This window comes from Idiotropiscis lumnitzeri, chromosome 5 (assembly GCF_059441095.1).
Source record: "Idiotropiscis lumnitzeri isolate Australia: NSW breed Sydney's pygmy pipehorse chromosome 5, RoL_Ilum_1.0, whole genome shotgun sequence".
Classification (NCBI taxonomy): domain Eukaryota; kingdom Metazoa; phylum Chordata; class Actinopteri; order Syngnathiformes; family Syngnathidae; genus Idiotropiscis; species Idiotropiscis lumnitzeri.
In genome coordinates, this window is record NC_142395.1 from 21,601,591 (window position 1) to 21,622,987 (window position 21,397).

General features: G+C 41.0%; 1 protein-coding gene across 1 annotated transcript in view; it reads left to right on the forward strand.

The window, feature by feature from the left end:
* Positions 1-5,832: 5,832 nt before the first annotated feature.
* znf536 (zinc finger protein 536) overlaps positions 5,833-21,397 on the forward strand; it is a 188,549-nt gene continuing 172,984 nt past the window's right edge. Inside the window, exon 1 of the mRNA XM_088297073.1 lies at positions 5,833-5,937. The gene's annotated coding sequence lies outside the window, so the exon portion shown is untranslated. The remainder of the gene's footprint in view (positions 5,938-21,397) is intronic.

Consider the following 21,397-nt stretch of genomic DNA (forward strand, 5'->3'; position numbering starts at 1 on the left):
TAATATCATGTGTTTTTATTTATTTGCCCTGAAAGCAGTGTACGATTGAGACCGAGCCTTGCAAGTACAGTTGTCCATCCCTAGATGTTTATAATTGCCTGTAAATGCCACAAGGTGGGGACGAAACACTACAATCAGGCTACTCTTAAACTTAGTTTGTCATAATTGTTGGCAACAAAATGCCAAAAGAGGGCACCAAGGCAATAATTTTATATTAGACAGTGCTTTGTTTCAACAGTGAATGTATAGTTTTACCACGATTCTCCCCAAAAATACGCAAATAGACTCATCTACACTTAATTAATTGCAAATTTGTGGTACGACTCTTTAACAGAAATAATTTTAATGGTCAAGAATATTCTCAATATAAAAAATGGAGATGTTGTGGATTTCTTCAGAAGTTCCTGTTTTATGGCAGGTTTTCAAATTTCATCGCCATGCTCTAACCACACGTGAAAACTCAAATCCTTCTCAATTTAGTCATTCGTCTACTGTAGGGAGTTCAAATTCAATAGCAATTAAAACTAAATCTATTGGATAGCAGTGCAACAGTGAGTCCTGGAAATTGTGCACATGTCCCAAAAATGTCCGCGTTAAACCAACATGGCAGACGTCATTTATCGTTTCATGCGTGGTTTCTTGAGACTTTTTTGGAGCATCTGCTGTATTCATGATCGGCACATCTACCAAATTTCATTGCAATAATTAAAACTAGCTACAGGGACAGCTTTTTTTTTTTCTAAATGCATCATCTGCATTTTAAATGACAAGCATGACCCTAAAATGGGCACTTCAAATCCAATTGGCAGACTTCTTTTGTCTTTTCGGGGTGGCTTCTTGAGCCTTTTTTTGTGGGTCCTCTCATGATAGGCCAAACAGGCTTCAAGGGTTGAATTTTCAACAAATTATGGTGACCACACAGAGCCATAATTTAGTGGGCGACTCGTCAAACTTCACGACCTGCTGTGCCCAAATGTAGTGACAGGACCTCAATTTTTTTACCAATTTTCTGTCGCGTTGTGTGTGCTATACGTGGTAATTGTCATCTCACAAAATCACTTGGATTTGTTCGGGAAGTTTGTATTTGAAGAACACCTGAAAATGTCCCATGTCATTTTAAACAAATATGTCAACCTTCAAGTGTCTTTTCAGACATTTTTTTGTGGGTCTCCTTATGATAGGCATGCTTACCAAATGTCATCTTTTCAACTAGCTTTCGGGCTGAATGTTCCCAAAAAGAAATAAATATCGGACACTTCCTGGACATAATTTTTGCGATTCTTTGCCCACATTCAATGAAACAAATTTATCATCCTTCATCTGGACAAAATCTCTACTAGGAACCTGTCAATAAATGACCAATGAAAATCGACAAAATGAGGTGAAAATGGCCTCTTCATACCATATCAACAGACTTTCAGGCTTGGTCTCTTGAGACTTTTTTGTCTGTTTATTCATAATACACATGCCATCAAATCATGTGACAGAGTCAAGCTGGGTTCAGGGACTGAATTTTTGAAAGTTTAAAACTGTTATCAAGTTTTCTTTGTGGTGTGTGAAAGAAAAAGACACGTTTTATTATGTGTGCGCGGATGTGCGTGCGTGTGTGTGTGTGTGTGCGTGTGTTTTTCAGGGCTTGCATTAATTTGGCGTGGGCATTGATTTGGTGTAAAAATAAAAAGTAATCCAATCATAATCCTAAAGCGGATCGTCTAGACCTCCCGTGCTGAAAAATTGTTCATCAATTGGAGTCAGCTGTTTCCTTTTAGACAGTATATCATCTTCTTTTCCTCTTTTTGGCCACACAGATGCTTATCCTTGTGATTCTTGTGATTTGTATTAAAATGCTCTTATTGTCGTGGGATAGTTTTTGTTCACCAGCTGCGTGTCTTTAAAAGAAGCCACTGAGGGTTGACAGGGCAGACAGAGTCTGGAGTGAGCAATTAAGAACGTCTTTTTGGACTGTACTGTCTGATCAATATATTTGAAAGAAAATGAAATTTCAAGACAGGAATGCTCTTTAAACTATTCCACCATGTCGTGGTTTTTAAATATTATGTATTTTACCATCCTGATCTTGACTCGGTCTCGTCTTCCAAAAGTCTCTGCGTTGTGTATCATTTAGTGTGTTACATCTTTGCACCGTAACATGCCAACCAGCTCTTGACAACTTACGTACATGCCACACTCATTCACTGCTGTGGATGTACTCGTCGACTGGTATCAAAACATTTCCCCCCACTTACGTTGGTGCTTCTCAGAAAGTGTGGCCAAGGAGTGTGACACAAGAGCCCCAAAAAAAAAATTGTACCAAACCAGATCACAATGATATGTGCTTTAAATCAAGCCTGCCGCCATTGTGCTCTGAATAGATAAAGATAGTTCACTCGGCCCTTTGAGAGATTGTTGAATGTTGTGGTCTACTCCATTGTTTCATATTGGATCACTTGGTATCTGGGCACCGAGTACTCAGAACTCACCAAAATACTTTTGAAAACAGTCTCGCCCAGCTTGTCAGTAAAAATCAGGTGTGGAAACCACTGTAATGACTAACTGATCCCTGTAGACAGCGGCGTTGCATCGCTTTATATTTGATATCAGCAGCTTTTGAATGAAAGCTAGAAATTAGGCAGTACATTTTGGCTTGTCCCATCGATCATAACGGCGAGAAACGTCAAAATGTTAGAACACTGAGAAATGAAGGCACCTGACACTTGAACAGCGTATGTACTTTTTATGGTGTAAACAGAAAATGAGATGACATGTTCATGGGGAGAACGGTGAATTTGTGTCAAAAGGCCACTCAAGTTTACTGTGTATGTTAATTCATGAATATTTTGCCATCAAAAGCCGTTTCTCAGTCTTGTTTTGTAGTTTCTAGTTTGAGGTGTCACAAAAGCAATACATATTATGGTAACACCACTGTTCTTTCTTTTCACATACAACTTGTTTGCTCCGAAACTGGTGTTATTTGGTGAAACCAAGTTAGCACAAAAGGGGAAAAAAATAAAAAGCAATTTTTTTTCTCCAAATCATAATGACTGCACACTTCCTTTTTGGTAGTTTTGATGCTTATATTGTAAGTTTGCGTCACTCTCGACCGAATCGTCAAACGTGGTCACATCATGACAGTGAGTCATTCCGTCTGTTTTGCGTTTGTGTCCGATCAGGTGGTAGATTGTGTCACATTTCCTCTCTGACCTGCGTTCCCATCGCCGACGCTTTGTGCAACCTGTCATCCGCTCAAAGAATCTCTGCTCGTGCTTCAAAAGGAGGCGAGAAGACGCCGCTCACCCATGGAGAATCGGCCAAAGGGGCCCCCGAGACCCCCCTCCCTTAAAAACCCCACCCCGCTATCAGCTCCATAGACAGAGTCTATTGCTGTTATTGATGCTCGCTCTTTCACACTCGCTTGCTCTTGTCGCTCCACTGGGATAAAAAAAGGAATTTCAGAGCATCCCAGGGAATTCCCTATCAGCCATTTAAAAGCACAGCATGGAGGGTTTCTTTAGGGTCGTTAGTCATGTCCTGTCACACACACACACACACACAGACACACAAAGTTGGGGCCACTTGTAATTTCGTCATTTTCTCGAAAATGCTATGGAGGAGTGCTTCTTTTCAGAGGTGGCAGAAGTACCCACACTCAATGCTTAAGTAGAGACACAGATAATTGCGCGTTAAAAAAGAAAAAAAGATGAGACGAAGCTGATTCGGCTCCTGAACTTAAGTTGAAAAAAAAGAAAAAAAACTACAGACTCTGAAATGTAGATAAGTTTTTTTTTTATTACCAACACACAAACTGCACAGTGATGACTTTGTTAGGCACACTATCTCATTTTATCAACATACAACAAAGTCTTTACAAGGATTACTGTATTGATTGAGACTTGATTGGGCTTATACAGCTGTTTCTAATTTTTTTTCTGTTCCCTATTTGGCTTTAATCCAGATGGTCAAAATATTAAGAACAGCTGCAAACGTAATAACAAACTTGGAGAGGGGGGCTAAGAAAAACAAAAAACAGTTTCAACTCCATCTCCCCCACCCAAAGTTCTTGTCAAATTCCAATTTGATCTTCCAAAAGCCAAAGAAAAAGCAAAACACATGAGACCAAATGAATGAATGAACATTAGAGAAAAGTCAACATGATAGAATTGTATTTTTTGACCATGAATCTGTGTTAACAGTATAAAAAAATCTGTATTATTTCTTTGCATTCTTATAATCTCACTGTTAAACATATAAATGTGTGAAAACAAGCAACTTTCCACGCATCCGGTCGATATGATTTATAATTACAGTATTATTTCACATTTGTGTTTGCTTATACTATATACTTTTGCTGAATTCCATAATAAGATTTGTGATGCCACATAATAAATTGCTTAAAACATTTATCATAATCATAATAAGTCATTTCCATTTCCACTATTATATAAGTGTCAGTGACCATTCATATAGTCATTGTTCGTGCCCCCCTTCCTCCTTTGAGGGGGTCTTATGAAAATGACCCCCCTTCCGCCCCCCCCCCTTTATTCTTCCCTCCTATTATGCGTATACACTTCCGAGTGCAATCCGATCGACATTTTGACTCTCTCGTGCATGCCCGCGCAGCCGTGTGAACCCTTCGTGCACGCGCAGCGGAGACTTTGTGAGCGTGTGTGTGTGCGTGCGCGTGTGTTTGTGTGAGGGAGTTTGATGAAAAATGATATTGTTGTGTGCGCATGAGAGAGAGAGAGAGCGAGAGAGAGAGACAGAGAGTGGTCGTCATTAGGCGCCCACCATCATCTTCATCGTCATCATGATATCATCCCTCCACAAAGCCCCCCATTCATCCATTCATTCCGGCCCCGGCGCGTGCACGTCTGCATAATTGCATTATTGAGCTTGGAAGCTGTGTGAGCGAACACACGATCTCGTTTCTCGTGCGCGTGTACGTGTGCCTTTTTTTTTTAAATAAAACAAAAGTTGCTTGCAAAAGTGTTCTTCAGAAAATAAATCACGACAGTTAGCCTTAAAGTGGCCAACACTTTGCGATATTATTGTTAAGAATCGCATATATCCTCGTCATATTTAACTTTAATTATTATTATTATTATTATTATTATTGATGTGTGAGGTGTAAACGTCAGAGGGGAGGAGCGTTCGTGAGTGTGAGCGTGTGTGTGCGTGTGTGTGAACGTGCACGCGGATATATGCGAGGCGGCTTATTTACATGAAATACGCCACAAGGTTACAGTGCACACACACTTACACTCACGGTAATGCATGCGCTCGCACGCACACGCACGCGCACGCATACGTACGCTTGTCATCTGGAGCGCTCTGGACTTGTTTAAGCGCACGAATACGCGCCACACGCACGACCTCCGGACTCTTCTTCTTGTCATTTTCTTCTTTGAGATCGCCCAAGGTAAGAAATTCCACTTTCCCTGTTGTTGTTGTTGTTGTTGTTGTATTTTTTTCAAGGGAATTTCGGTGTCTCGCGTGGCGGCGTGGAAGCATAAAACGCGAGAAGACGTGCACGAGCGCTGCAAAATTTGGGATTAGTAACCCCCCCTCCCCAAAAAAGGAAATAACCAACAACGTAAAACGACATGAGTACTGAAGGTCACAAAAAGAAAGTGGATTTTTTTTTTTTTTATCTCTGCTTCTTTCGTCCACGCTGATGATTCCCGGTGCCGACGGACGCCGAGTCTCGATCCGCGGGACACGCGGAGCGAGGACGGAAGGCTAGAGAGAGGGAGAGAGAGAAAGAGAGGGAGGGACGGACGAAGGGAGTGGAGAGAGCGAGTGGAGGGGGGGGGTTCACAAGGACAAGATTCCCACGTCAGGTCGGGATGCGCGCGTGGAGCGTGGAAGCTCTCTAACAGGTCCCACGCGCACTTTTCCCCCTCGGTCTGCGTGCACGCGGCAGGAATTTCCTCCAAAAAGGTAAGGGAATCTTTGGAGTCCCTTTTTGTGGCACCATTAAGGTGAGCATGATCCCCGTGAAATTAATCACGCAGCAATTAGAGCGTAGATGGAAGTGGATTTATTTTCGCACGAGTCTCGTGCGTGGACTCTTGCGTTTCTTTTTTGTTGGTTATTTTTGCTTTTTAAACACGGCGCAACTTGAGCGCGCGGCGTCCTCGTCACAACATTTGGGAAGAAAGTTCCCAAAAGATGACAGAAAAACGGGAGGACGATCTCAAAAGTCTGCCATTTTGTACGCGCCCGCGGCTCGTTTGACATGTTCCGCGCGGAGCAGATGTCACACCGAGCGGGGGTCGCCCGGCCCCGGGGGGCTTCCGCGAAGGCTCGACGGCAGCGAGAAAGTTGGCCGAATGTCGAGGGGAGGACCGCGCTCGAGTGATGTTATCTTCTCCTTGCTTGCTTCCAACCCTCAAGTGCACTTTGACGTCTTTCAATCACAGTGGAGCTTTTTTCCGATGACACTTATGAACGGGGAGCAACACCGCAGCCATTACAAGTGTGTGCGTGCGCGCGCACTTTGAACCCGAGGTCATGCACTTGAACTTGCCACCTGCACTTTTAGGTGTCTGTCCAGGGGCTTTCAAATCATTGTGATTGGCGGCCATGTCGTGTGAAATGCTCCAGTGTGTGTGCGTGTGTCTGTCAGTGCGTGCGCGTGTGGGTGTGTGTGTGTGAGAGAGAATGTCAGCTTCTTGATGAGGCCTCGCCGTCGCCATTTTATCAAATTAGGATTTAAGAAAAATCTTGAAAGCTTTGCTGATTTATAGTCCAGCACCCCCTCGTGACCCGCCCCCACTCCCCCCATTTAGATTACAGGAAGTGAGGGTTTGCTTCACCTGTCAATCACTGGCTTGTGACGCCATTGTCGTTCAGCGCCACACAAGTGGCTCACACGCACGGCAGTTCCATTTGCGTATCGTGGAACCCCCTTGTGACCACCACCCACCCCAAACCTGATTAGTTGGGGAGGGGGGCATTAATTAACGCAGTCATTGTCACAACAGCCACTTCCTGCCCGTACCTGCCCAACGTTGGCAGCAGAGATTTGAGTGTGTGTGAGTGAGCGTGTGTTACAGTACCCCCCCCCCAAACACGCGCACACAAACGGCGACCGCCGTGCCCCCGCGGCGACGCTAACACGCCGCCGCAGCCTCAGCCGTGTAGCGGCGTGACCTCAAACTCCCGAGGTCATTCTCACACACTACACATGCACACTCGCACACTTGAATTTAGCGCACACAATTAAGCATCTAAATTAGTCATAATAATAATAAAGAGTTGATTTATGCTCGTAGTTCAGTATATGGTTTGTCGTTTGCACACAAGTTCAACTTGTAACCCGCACACTCTCACACATATACTGACTTGGAGAAAATAAACTGTACAATTAAACACCAAATTATCATAGTTACGGTTTAGTTTTGTTTTCTAGCAAGTTCAACAAACACTCACACACACACTTGAACACGTACGTGGACTTAAATTGATTGCACAATTAAGCATATAAACTAGTCAATATTGTAGTTTAGTGTCGTGTTCAACTTCTTAGACGCATTTGAAATATACTGATACAAAATTGAATTGAACATAAATTAGTTATTGTTCATTATTTGTTGTTGTAGTTTTGTCTAGTTTGTAGTTTTATAACCAAGTTCAATACATCAGACACACACACACAAACAAACTTTTAAACAAATACAATTAAATATGTGAATTTGTAATAGACATTATTTGATGCAATTATTTTTCTGCTGAGTTTAACGTGTAACACACATATTTGAATTACACATACACGATTAGTATTTGATGCCATGGGTCAGTAAAGTTACTGGTTTTGAATTCAATTAGAAATAGTCGTCATCCAGGGCTACAGTTTAGTAAAGTATTGCTTGTTATTGTTTGCGGTTTTCTGCCAAGTTCCACATGTCGCACACACTTGAAAGAAGCACATCAAGAATATTAATAACCATTTTTTGGGCAATGTAGTTGCAGGCGCAAATGTCGTCGTGGCTGCGATGAACAGAAATGTAACAATTTGTCACTCCTCTCCAAACTGACTGCGCGTCCAAATAGTCAAGCGCTTCCGATAGGAAAAACAGACAGGTCTTTGTGCATGTAACTAAAAATACATATTTAATAACCAAATAGTACACTTAATGAGCATTGATCATGTGCAGTGGAGGGTGGCGTTCTTCATATTCCTATGAGGAAAATAAATGTTCCGTGTCAAAGCGGGGCTGCTGCTTCTGGAACGTTGTGTGTGAGTGTGTGTGCGTGTGTTTAACAAGTGTGTGTCACATTAATGACGATGATGAGGAGGAGGATGATGAAGAATAGCAGAATGCATGATGATGTCGTCATGTCTCCTAACGGTATAAATGTGTCACTCTGGAGTGCGTGTCGGGGCGTGATATGGGGGGGTGGCAAGATGTGGGTTGTTGGTGAGGGGGGGGGGGGGTCCTCATGGGGGTGGTTCGGACGTCAAATTTGATGCCTGTGTAAAAAAGGTAGTTTATCGCGTATTTAGCATTTTTAGCAGATGGGAACCAAGAGGCAGGAAGTGGGATCGGAACCCTCCTCAGAGTCAACCTCAAGTAGTACTTATATTATATTATATTATACTATACTATATTATATTATATTATATTATATTATATTATATTATGGCTCACCCATTTTGTTTATTGTGTATAATCTCCTGTTCAGCTATGGCAGCAGGTTTTGTTCTGTTCAATGGTGCAAGTATGAGTTGCATGTTTGAGTGTGTGTGTGCGTGGAATGGGGGTGTCGAATTGACGCTTGAATTAAAAAATGACTTGCCTCTTATTCTCGGATTATTCTGGAGTTTTTGGAACAGGTGCTGTATTCATGATGATTAGAGTGTTTCGTGTGTGTATATTTGGGGTGGTTCTGTTCTAATGTGTGTCCGAATGGGGCTCATCAAAGTTGATGACTGAATTAAAAGTGTGGCGCAGATAGACAGGGTTGTCTGGGAGGGTGTGCAGGATTCAAGAAGAGTTTGTGTGTGTCAAATTTGATGCCTGAATGGAAAAAAAAAAAGTGCCGGACAGAAACAGACGTGACTTGCATGCCGCGGTGGAGAGCGTGTGTTTTTTGGAAGGGGGTGCATGGTTCGGGATGAGTGGTGTGTGTGCGTGCCGACTATGATTCCTGAATTAAGCAAAAAGTGAGGTACTGTGAGAGACGGCTGTTATTAGAACGGGGAAGCAATATTTGGCAGGAATTGTGTGTGTTTGTGAAGTAAGATGAGAGTGGGGGTTGGTTGTGTCACATTTGTTGCCTGAATTAAATGGAAATGATTGGAAGAAAGTGAATTGACTCTAATGCCGTGGCACAGAATGTTTGTGGAAGGGGGAGGAACATCCAGGATGATTTTATGTGGGTGGGTGTGTGTGGGGGGCAACAAATTGCCAACATTTATACAAAAAAAATGTGGTATAGAAAGAGACTTTACTGTAATATCAGTACGGAGCGGGTTCAGGATGTGCGTGTCTTCCTCCGAGTCAATTCCATCAAGTATATTGAATTCTTTTTTTCTATTGTATTATATTGTCGTTCATCCATTTTGTATTGCGCCTACGCCACTCAGTTCTATATGAGTGTGTATCGTGTGTGTTCGATAAGGAGTGTTTAGAAGTTTCTCGCAATGCAGGTGTGTGGGAGTGTGTGTGTGTGTGAGCAACAACACAAAAGTTGCGTGGCCTTGACACAAGTGTGACCGTGTGCATGAGAGCATGTGTGTGTGTGCATTGAAAAAAAAAAAAAAGACACAATTGTTCATCTTTCTGTTCACTCCGCTTCAATCTTCTCTTCTTATGTTTGTTGTTGTTCTTTTTCCCAAAGTTCATTTGGGATTTTGGGATGTCAAGAACCCCCCCACTTACACCCCCCACACCCCGCCTGCTTTGATGTGCCTGTTTTCCGCCATGTCATTCCCGGAGACAACAGCTTAGCGGCCGTCAATCAGGCAGCTACTGTTTAGCATTCACACGCTCTCAACAGGAGAGAGTTTGTGTGCGTGTGTGTATGCGTGTGTGCGTGCGAGTGCGAGCGTGAGGGTGGAGGGTCATATCCATTACACAATTCACACGCCGTCACAGAGTGGATCAGGAAACGCCCGCGCGGGCCGCCGTCTGTCCGTAGCCACCAAAGGAAAACGTAACACTAATGAGTCACAGTCAAACAAGATGGAGGACAAGGAGGAGCTTCTATTACGATGACGAGCACCACCTCCTCCTTCTCACCTGTGTCATTCTCCTCCAACTTCTCCTTGTTCTCCTCTCTTCAGTGTCATCCTCCTCAGAGGCCACGCAAGCAAAGGAGACGCAGTTTTAATTTTGATGACGAGCACCTCCTCTTCTTCCTTGTTCTTCTTACTCCTTCATCTTCAACTTCTTCCTTTTCCTCATCCGTCATCCTTTTTCTTCTCCCATTATCATTCCTCCTTCCACCTCCATCATCTTCTCCTCAGTCCCTTCTTCTTGCCCTCTTACTCCTCGTTATTTGTAAGGTTTTTCTTCTTGTCTTCAGTTTTCTCAACTTCTGACTTGTCTAGTTTCTCCTCCTCTGTCTTTTTCCTTCTCCTCATGGACACATTCCTCCTTTGTGTGCTCGTTGACCTCTTTTTTTCTCATCATGGGCTCATCGTTCTCCTCCTCATTCTCCTTTGTCTCCTCATCCTGCCTTTCCTTCTCCTCATCAACACCCATCTTTTCCTCGTTGCCCTTGTCATCCTCCATTTTCTCCTTGTCCTCATGCTCCTCTTCCTTCTCCTCGTGAACGTTCACTTTCTCCTCCTCTTCCTTGGCCTTCTTGTCCTCATCCTCCTCTTTTCTCCTCATGAACGTTCATCTTCTACTCCTTCTTTTCCTCCTCCTCCGTCTCATGAACAGCCACCTTCTCTTTGTTGTCCTTCTCCTCGTCCTTCCTTCTCCCCATGAACACTCGTGTGTTTTCTCTTTTCATCCTCCTCATTTTCATCCTCCCCTTCCTTGTCTTCATGAATACTCACCTCCTCTTGCTCCTCCTCAGAGGCCCAGGATGAAATTGCGCACTTTTAATTATGAAAAAGCACACCTCCACATGCTCTCCTCCTTGCTTTTCTCCTTGTACTCCTCACTCTTCCTAACACTTCTTCCTAACTGAACACCCACTCATCTTCTGTTCCTTCTTCTCCTCATCCCTTTCCTCATCTTCATCGGAGTCCTTATCCTCCTGTTCTTTCTTCTCATGGAACCCATCTTCCCTCGCTCCTCCTCATAGCCCAAGGAGGAGAAGCAGCACTTTAAATTACGGTAAATCACATCCACCTTCTCTCCCCTCCTACATTTTCTCCTCCTCCTTGTTCTTCTCCTCATTCTCCTCCTTAGAGGCTGCGGTACCCGTGGTGATTCTCTGATTGTGCATGTGAGGCTATGGCGTTATTGTTTGTCTTCAACGGCCTCTCGGCTCCTCATTTGCATAATTGGATCGTTAATGAAAGTTTGCCTCGTGGAACGAGCTAAGAAAATTCAATAATCATAAAAATGTGAAAATATGAACAAACGTGAATTCAACAAAATACAGACAAATACTTGCTTAAGAAGTGACTCACTTACTTGGTCCATCTTTGCAAGCCCTTACGCAGGTTTGAAACTGTAGCTTGTCTGGAAAGCCTAACTAGACCCGAACCCAGGTTTTAAAACATCTACCCCGATCCTGTTTTGGAACCACAATTTGAACCCGACTTTACCGTCGGCTTGCAAGCCTAAATTTTAAAGTAAGGTTTCAAGCAGGAGTTGGGGGTTCAAAATAAGGGATAAGACAGGGTTAGAGTTTCAAAGGAGGCTTTCCAACAATGCCAACCCTTGATGAGGGTGTCAAGTAAGGGTTTTCAGTCTGGTTTATTTTTTAAAACCAGACTTTCAAGCCTTAGTTAAGGTCTCAATCAAGGGTTAGGTTCATAAAATAAGGTTTCTAGTCAGGGCCACGGATTTAAATACCTAACCCTTAATTGAGACCTGAGCGAAGGCTTACAACCCTAATTTGTATTCGAACCCTGCCCGAAAATATTTTTTGAAACAGTAACCAAATTTGAAAACTGTCGTTTGAAAACCTGAACCTTGTTGGAAACCTTAACCCTGTCTGGGAACTTAAATTTTTAACTACAACTTGACAGCCTTGTTTTGAAAATCAAACCTTTTTTATCACTCATTTAAAATCACTCTACAAAAGAATATTTCGCACTTTTGAAAAATCAGTTGTTGTCATAATTTTTCATTGTTTAACTCGCTGATTGACTCCAAAATGCTGATAGTGTAAAGCATGAGTTTCAAACATACAGCCCACGGGCCAGAATCCACCTGTCTGGGGGTCCAAACTGGCCCCTGAAGATAGAACATGTAACCGTTTTTCACGAAAAGTAACTGCTGTTGCTAATTTTGTCCACCGGAGGGTGCACTGATGGCCACTTAAATGCCATTCTTAAATTTGTATGTTCCTCATTTTTCTTTAAGAAATTTCAGATTACTCTTCAATAAAACAACTAAAATAACGAATTGGAGTATTTTCAGAATGTACTCGGAATTAATTGTACAAAAAAAAATACTTTCGGAATACTTTGCCTTTGCCGTTATTTACAGCTCATTAGACCAGAAACGCATTGGTCCATCCCACTTGAGATCAAATTTAGGTGAACGTGGCCCCTGAATTCAAATTTCAAAAAGTTTGACACCCCTTGTTTAAAGCCTATTTAATCCCCTTCCCGTTCCTGGAAACAGTAACTTTCTTCTTCTTCCTTTATTTGTCAACACTTGTTTGACACCATCACCCTTCTTTTTGCTAAAAATCCTACCTTTGAAACGCTAATTTGAAATCATGACGCCCGTAAAAAATAGAAAAAAAAAAAAGTCCAATAAAAGCGAGCGGCTGCCGCGGGCTCATCGGAGCTTACAAATGTGATGTGAAAGCGTTTACATTCCGCGCCAGGTCTGCCGGGTTAAAAGCACAATAGCGGGATATTCTCCCGCCCGGGGGTGCGCGCTGGTTTGTGTGTGACTTGTTACGCCGCTCATCCAGCCGAGTTTTATTTTCTTTGACAATGCCTTGATCGGAATTTTTCTTCTTCACTTTGTGTTGGGGATGGACTGACGGAGGAAGAGGAGAAGGACGGGAGAGGGGGAGGGGGGTTAGGGCACTTTGGCCAGTGATGCTGTCTGCTTGTTCCTGTACAGCTGCTTCATCGTCTTCGACATCTTCTTCCTGACTTTGCGCTCGCTCTTTGTCCCATTTGCAGTGTTTAAAAAAAAGTTCCAGTTCAGCTAATTGATTCAACTGCGCTGCGTTAAAATGTTACGACACTAAAAGTAGCAGAAGCCCGCCCCCCCCGCCCCCGACAATGACACATGGAAAGTGGATTTTAATCGTTTACGACAACAATTTTCTTAATTAATCCAAACCGTAGTAAATATTTGGAGCACAGGTTAATGTTGTCGTTAAAAAAGAGAGCAAAAATGAGCTAAAAGGAGACATCTGTCAAGGTGGAATCTTAAAAGATCAATTTGAGTATGAACTCACTCACGGCCGGCGTTTTTAGTCATTTTGCCTCATCTTTCAAGACCCACAAAATATTGAAAGCAACAACCCTACCAAAAAGAAAGAAAAGACTCCCTTCGTATGCCAGAGTAAAAAAAAAATCTTATCTTTTTCCATTCTATATTAATCTGAAGTAGTCCATAGGTTGTTTCACCAATAACACCTGTTTCTGACAAAAAAAAGCGGAGAAAACAAGATGTTTTTGTCATTTTGACGTTAATATTTTTTTCTTTTGTGACACTTCAGACTATTAAAAAAAGAAAACTTTCATCTTTCAAGACTCACAGAATATTGTGTTTTATGACTACGTAACACACTCTTTGTCGTAGATTTTATGTGACGAACACTTTGATCAATCACAAGCTGCTTGTAACGATTGCATTTCTAAGAATTTTGCCATGTTTCAACAACTTACACATTGTTGTGACACTCATTCATCAAAAGGAGACCCAATGCTGACATCTGTTGGCCGTAGTTGTATGTTTTTTTTTTTTTTTTTTTTTTTAATTTCCTGTCTTTATAATCAAACCCCAGTTGGTCAACACCTTTCTCCGCCTGTTCCAGTTAAACAAAACAAAACAAAACAAAAAAAACAATTGTCATCGACTGCGCTCCTTGTTAGGATTCCCATTGACGGCATTGCCCGTCAGTGGCGTTCAAAGTGTTAAACAATAAAAACAGGACAGAGAGAGTGCTTTCTCGCAAGCCATAAGAAAGCCTAAATGCTGCATGCGTGTGTGCAAGCGAGCATGACTTTGGCTGCGTGACAGCCTGCGTGGGAGTGTATCGTGTGACAGAGTGGCTCTCAGGTGACACTTAGAGGGTCAGCTCGGCTTCCAGACTGCTCAAGTGAGCGCCGACCCCTCTTAGCCCCCATGACCGGGGGGAAGACAAGTGGACCCTTGGCCTCCTCATCCATTCGTCTGTCCAGCCACTCTCCTTCTGTCATCCCTCCTTGCATCCCACACTCATCCACTTTCTCCATCTTTCTTCCTTTTCACTCCGCAGTATCTGTTAAATGGCAAGTGTTGACTTACAGTCGAATTCAGTGCAGCCTCCTTTTTGTATCCGAAAGGAAATACTAGAAGCGCCATACACAATAAATTAACATTTGAAATGTGTTGAGTGTAAAAAAAAAAAGAAATTAAATACTATCAATTGTAAGGGTGGGCAATATGAATTTAAAATGTAAAATATGACAAATAGTTCATTTTAGAAATGAAATATTCCAGCTCATATTTATTCATCTTCCATGATGAACTAAACAATTACTTACGAAATAAAATGTAAATGTCAAAATGTATTATGTGTAAGTTTGTGTAATATATGTAAAGTATTATAGGTAATTAAATTATTTATTATTTAATAAAATCGGTTAAAAAAAGTTTCATAGTATTATTTATTTAAACATGGATGTTTTATAAAATATTCAGTATGAACGAACATTTTAACATTGAAATGAAATTATTTCTTTCCCCAAAATATTTTTTTTCCATTTTCATTTAAAATAAATTGAAATGAATTATGACATTACAATGACTTCATATTTGTGGGGGCAACCATCAAAATAATCCATAAATATTCAGAGACTCTTAGTAATTCAAATTCTAAGTGGGTTGGATATTGGAATTGGAATGAATGAATGAATGTTTGTTTTTTAATTTCCGTTATTACTAACCATTAAGCCTTGCTATTTTCCGTTGATTCTTATAAATCTAATCCATCCATCCATTATCTGAGTCGCTTGTCCTCAAGGGTCGCGGGCGGGCTGGAGCCTATTCCAGCTGTCTCCGCGCAGTAGGTGGGTAACACCCATGAACTGGTTGCCCGCCAATTGCAGGGCATATATATATATATATATTTATATATATATAAGTAATAATATTATTGATAATATTAATTGTAGCGGTAACACAATTAAAAATTGCTTATTTTTTCCATTTGAATTTATGATCAATTAATATTTAAGATTCAATGAATTAATGAAGATTGCTAATTTCCTTTTTACGTTAATGAACTAATTATGTATCAACTCATTTATAATAAATGAAAGACAATTCAATGAGATAAATGAATTTAAAAAAATTAAAGAATTACCTATGAACTAAACAATTTTAGGGAGAAAAAAAAATAATGAATGGAACAAGTGTTCCAGGACTTTTGAAACTTTACACTTCCTGCAGACCCGATTACACCCCCCAAGTTGTACTTTGCCCACCATTGCTCTAAACACCAAGAGGCCTCTTTAGCGACTTTTGACTCCTAATTGCAAAGAATTCACGCGTGAATAATGAAGACTTTTGAGCACACTTGAGGTGTTTCTTTTCTTCTTGTTAGACTAATTGTTGTCAAACATGGCTGCTGGCGAGCAGACGAATGCACAAGGACGGGAAAAAGACGAAGGCAGATGCGGCGAGGAGGGATGATGTACTTAATGCTATCTGGTGATTTGCTTCTCAACAAGCGTCTTCGCAGATCGGCGGTGGCCTTGATAAATTGCCTTTGATAAAAGTGGTACGAAATGGCGGCGCACCTCTATTAAGCGCCGCCGCATTTGTCAGCGGAGGCGCGAGTCAAGTGAAGAGTTTTAATGTCACAGAGGCGTGAATTAAAGTCTCAATCCAAAGCGCTCGCTGCTTCTCTTTTTTTTTCCGTATTATTCCTCTGAGCGGTGGTGGCAGCAGCAGCGCAGGCATCAAGGCGCCTGTTCTCTTTGCTTGTCAGGTCTTTTTGTCATTGCAGTGAACGGTAAGCGGGAGCAAGTCTCAAGCCTTAACATTCAAGTTTCAAGAGGGCCAATACCACAAACTTTTGTCTGATTCGAGTCAAATCATGCTACGAGTCAAATGACGCAACTCGAGTCAGGTCATGCTACTCAAGTCAAATCTTGTGACTCGAGTCAGGTCACGCGACTCGAGTCAGGTCACGCGACTCGAGTCGAATCAAGCGACTCGAGTCGAATCAAGCGACTCGAGTCGAATCAAGCGACTCGAGTCGAATCAAGCGACTCGAGTCGAATCAAGCGACTCGAGTCGAATCAAGCGACTCGAGTCAGGTTACGAGTTAGGCCGTGTGACTTGTGTCAGGTCATCCGGCACGAGTCAAATCCAGTGATTCATCAAGTCATGTCACTTGAGTCACAACCATTCGCCATTACTAACTACTTGTAGATTTTTCTTTTTTAATAACTAACTTACAACTACATTTTTATCTATCATGAGTATAATTTGATCTATCAGGAGTAGAGGCGCAAGAAAGGAGCCATGGCCGAAAAGAAAGAGCAAATCTGCCCTTCTTAAAAAAATTGTGTTGAATTTTCATTATTTTATGTTTTTGTCTTTTTGATGTTCATGTGCTAAAATCAGAACGTATTCACCAGCTATGTTTTTATTGATTTATTTAGTTTGAGAACTTACTCTCACTGAAGTAGTTATTGTATTTGGAGGACTGCTTTTTTCTTGAATCACATTGTAAAATCACAGTGCTCTTGAATCCAATTTTTGGCTTCTCTACCCACCTCTGCTTCTTAGTGGAGCTTCAGCGTGTGCTAATCAGTGCCTTAATGTCTAAAAACAGGAAGAAGAAGAAAGCAGTAGAAGGTCCCTAGAGAAGGCGCGCTTAATTCCACATTAGTGTTGGACGTTTATGCGAAAGTCAACAAGAAAGGTCCCGAAGGCAAACGGAACGAACACATAAGCGTCTGTGAACGCTTCCCGTGAAAAGCGCCACTTACAGCAAGGAAACTGTGTTGTATTTATTTATGGAGATATTTTTGTTTTATTCCAGGTAAATATGTGTCTGTTTATTTCTGACTGCCTGGGTGAGACCTCCTCAAAAACATATTTTTGCTTTTAACCCTCAGAAACGCAAGTTTTGTTAGACTTTCAGTGTTTTTTTCTTTGACAACTCAAAACAACTTTTGCTTTTGGAAGCGGCTAACATTCCACTTTGCGGTCCCAAATGATCAATTCAATAAAAAAAAAGCAATATATGTAGTTTCATATGTTCTTAGTTGGTGCTGTTTAGCATGTTGCGCCAATCTCGAAACACTAAATATATTTTAATAAGGCTGGAAATGTCTTCCTTTTTGGTTTCAAATCATCAGGCGAGGAAAGAAAGCAATCTTGAATTAAGTAGCATTAGCTCAAATGCTATCATCTCTTCTAAATTTGATAAAAATCTAAATAATGACAATAATGGAGATTTCTAAAACTTAGCAAACAATTGTAAGCTAGCTATAATGCACGAGCTAAATTCTTACTGCTAATAAGCTCAGCAGCCTGTGCTAAAACCATAAGAAACAGTTGTCTTGAATAACGGTAAGGTTAGCTCAGATGCTAACATCTTTGTTATGCGTGACTGTAGCAGATTAACAATAAAAAACATTCATGCAAAACACTGCTGGCCGATATTTAACTTGCTAGTTTAGCTTTGATGCTAACATTTCTGCTATGCATGTATGCTAAATCCAAACAATGATTGCCAAAACACTGCAGAATATGTTTTTAAGCTACTTAGCTTAGCTCGAATCCCATCATCTCTTTATGGATGAACGGTGGACACCTGCTATTTGTCAGCAATAGAGACCAGGCTAACCTGTGAAAAGTGAAACTCCACGTATAGTTGACAGTGTCAACTTGACACTCATTTTAATTGCATAACAATGGCATTTCTTCGCATTAGTTCATTTTTGTTGCCTTTTGTGTTTTTTTTACTTTGAATCGTCATTGCTTTGCTGTTTGTTTTTGCTCTGGTTTCCTGTGTGTGTGCGAGTGTGTGTGTGTCTGTGAATGTGTGCGACCACGAGGTTCTGTAATTGGTGGGTGGGGTTGTTCTTTGGCTGTTGCACTTCCCTGGCGGAGGTCACTCTCTTCCTTGCCGATGTCCTTTTTTCTTCCAATTTTGTTGTCTGCAGGCGGCCGCTCGCACGCTTTTGTTGCCGGAGGTAATCTGCCAAGTGATCTTAATTATGGAGGGTTTGCACCCCTCCCCCTCAGTAAACCGCAAACCCCTGCACACCCGCCAACCCTCCCTCCCTTCGCCTTGCTTTTTCTGCATTGTACATGCTTTTAATCAAAACCTCCCCACAGACGTCATCGGCGTTACACACTAAAATTAGAAAAAAATAAAATCAAATAAAAAATACAGGAGCACACAAAATAAAATAGGGTTTAATTGCAGTTGCTTTTAGTTAAAAATAAATTATTTGTCATTCGGCTGAGGGCAAATAAAATTGGATGCCACCCAGAAAATAGTAAAAATAATGGTAATAATAATAATAATCTATGTAGGATTCTTTAGCTCTTCGTCCCTTGTCTTACTTCCCACTTAATTTATTTAATATACCCTGTAAGAAAAAACAAATCGAGATTAGATAAAAAGAAAGAAGGATCAGCCTTTTTAAAACTGGAAATATTTTGGGCATTTTGAAGTCTGGTCTGTCTAGATAATTAGCATTTAAATAAAAAAAATCTCTAAAAAATACAATTATTAAAATATAAATATATATATATATATATATATATATATATATATATATATATATGTAATTTTAGCTATTTATACTAAAGGAGCCCATTTTGTAAAAGGTATTTAATGTAAAATACATTTGATCATATTTCAATATATTTTGCTTCTGGGTCAAGAGGTCGAAACAAGTAAAAAATGACTTTCAGAATCCATTAGATTCTTCAAAAAAAGTTACAAATTATATTTTGAATGTAAAATTCCAATTAAAAAAGGATGCTTGATCTTTAAATTTCCTTTTTTTTTTAAAAAAAAAAAAATCCATTCAAAGTTCTTTACAATACGATGCAATACAATACAATTTTTTTTATCTAGCGGATTTTGTGTTGTTGCATGATGTAAGATAAGGTCCAATAATGTAGGTTGCTTGACGAAACACTGCTGATAATGATTGAATTATCTTTTTTGTTATCCGAAATAATTTTACACTTGTTCTAATGTGATGATGTCATGACTCGGCCACACAAGGTGTCACATTTAATGAAAGCGATGTTGGAAATCTGGCTTTCTTAAAGCTGGTGTGCGTGCGTTTGTTTGCGTGCGTGTGCGTGGATATATGTGTGTGTGTGTGTGTGTGGGGCGGGGGGGCTGCGCGTGTGCATTTGTGTGTGTGAACATACGGGTGAGGGGGGTGGCGGTGTCAGGGGGGTCCGAGACGGGATCCATTACACAGAAAGAGGCGAGGCATTGACGAGATGATCCGATGAGGATTAGATGCACAATCCTGATGGACACTGAAAAGGTGACCACAGTGAGTGTGTGCGCATGTGTGTGACTCCTCATCATGACAGAACCCAGACCCCCACCCCTCCAGGCTCCCCATTCTCTCTCTCTCTCTCGCTTTCTCTCTCTCTCTCTCGCTCTCTTTCACTCTCTCTTGAACTCTCTTGTATTTGGACTCTCTCAGGGGTCTTTCTGGAAGCCACAGGTCATGAGAAGGTTAAAAATTAAACCAGGCAAAAAAAATAATAAAAAAAACTAAAAAAAAGTGCTTAAAACACGTTTTTGGAATAAACGTGTCATAAACTCAAACGCTGAAGTATTTGGTATTTATGTAGCATGCGTTAGCAAAGTTCACAAGGTAAAAATCCCAAATTCCGTTGATAGAAAATTGTGAACTAACATTTGTACAGCTATGTAAAATAAATTGGCTAATCAACGACCTGCTGCTCACTTCCTTAACTGCTGTGCAATGTCGATTGCCCTTAGCATAAGCTCCAATGCCAACTCTCATTTGTAAAGCTACTTACTATGGTTACGCTAAGTTGCTAGTTAGCTTAGCTGCCTGTGCTTAGTGAGTTTTTGGGGGTGTGGGTTTCCAAAACAAAATAAAATCTACGGAATAAGAATTCTTAAAAGCAGGTAGTTTTATCTAAGTGGCGAGTGCTAGCAGAATTTTCTAAAGTCTACTTTTTGGTTCAACTCAGAAAACCTGAAAGAAAACGCGTTACAAAATAATGTAGAACATTGAGAACAATACTATACAACACAACTTTTATTTATAGAGCGAATTTCACCACAGCTGGAGCTGCTACAAAGCGCTTTCCATCCAAATACCATTTGGTCACATTTGGTCAGCCAGCCTACAGCTCAGTTAAAATGGGTGTGCTAGTTAGCTTAGCTGACAAATGTCGGAATTACGTAAAACATTCCGCAAATAAAACATCTCAAATGACAAGCATTCACTTGAATGCTAATCTCTCTTCTAGTTAACTTAGCAGCTTGTGTTAGTAGAATTTTTCCGAGTTGCTATAGCACAATATGACAACTAGTTACGCCAGCGCGCTGTATAGCAGCCCGGCTAACTGCCATGTTGGCATGGGTGACTTACCCATCAAAAGCAATGCTTGCAGTTTTACTGACATCCAAAAAAATTGAATTTGCTGACACGTTTGACCCTCGCCGAGCAGTGCGACCTATCTTTATATCTTTATTGCTATGTCCATATTTTGGTTCCAAATGATTAACTCTTGAAAAACAACACTAAAAGAAAACATTGTGGATAAATTTTGCATTATGTCGCATGCAAACACGTAATGTTAGTTGGTAAAGAGAGATTTGTGAAGCCATTCACGATCGATACACTAAGTGGCAACTGCTGGTTAGCTTAGGCTAGCTTAAGTTTTAGGATTCTTTTTTTCATACAATTTTTTTCCCCAGTAAAAAGAGAAATCTCTTACCTAACTGAGTGTCTCGGCAGTCACTCTAGCTTTTACCCATGGTAAGCCTTCCTAACCTTAATTTATCTTATCTTATCTTAGTTTAGATTAATTTAGCTGCTAGTGGTCCTAATGGGAAT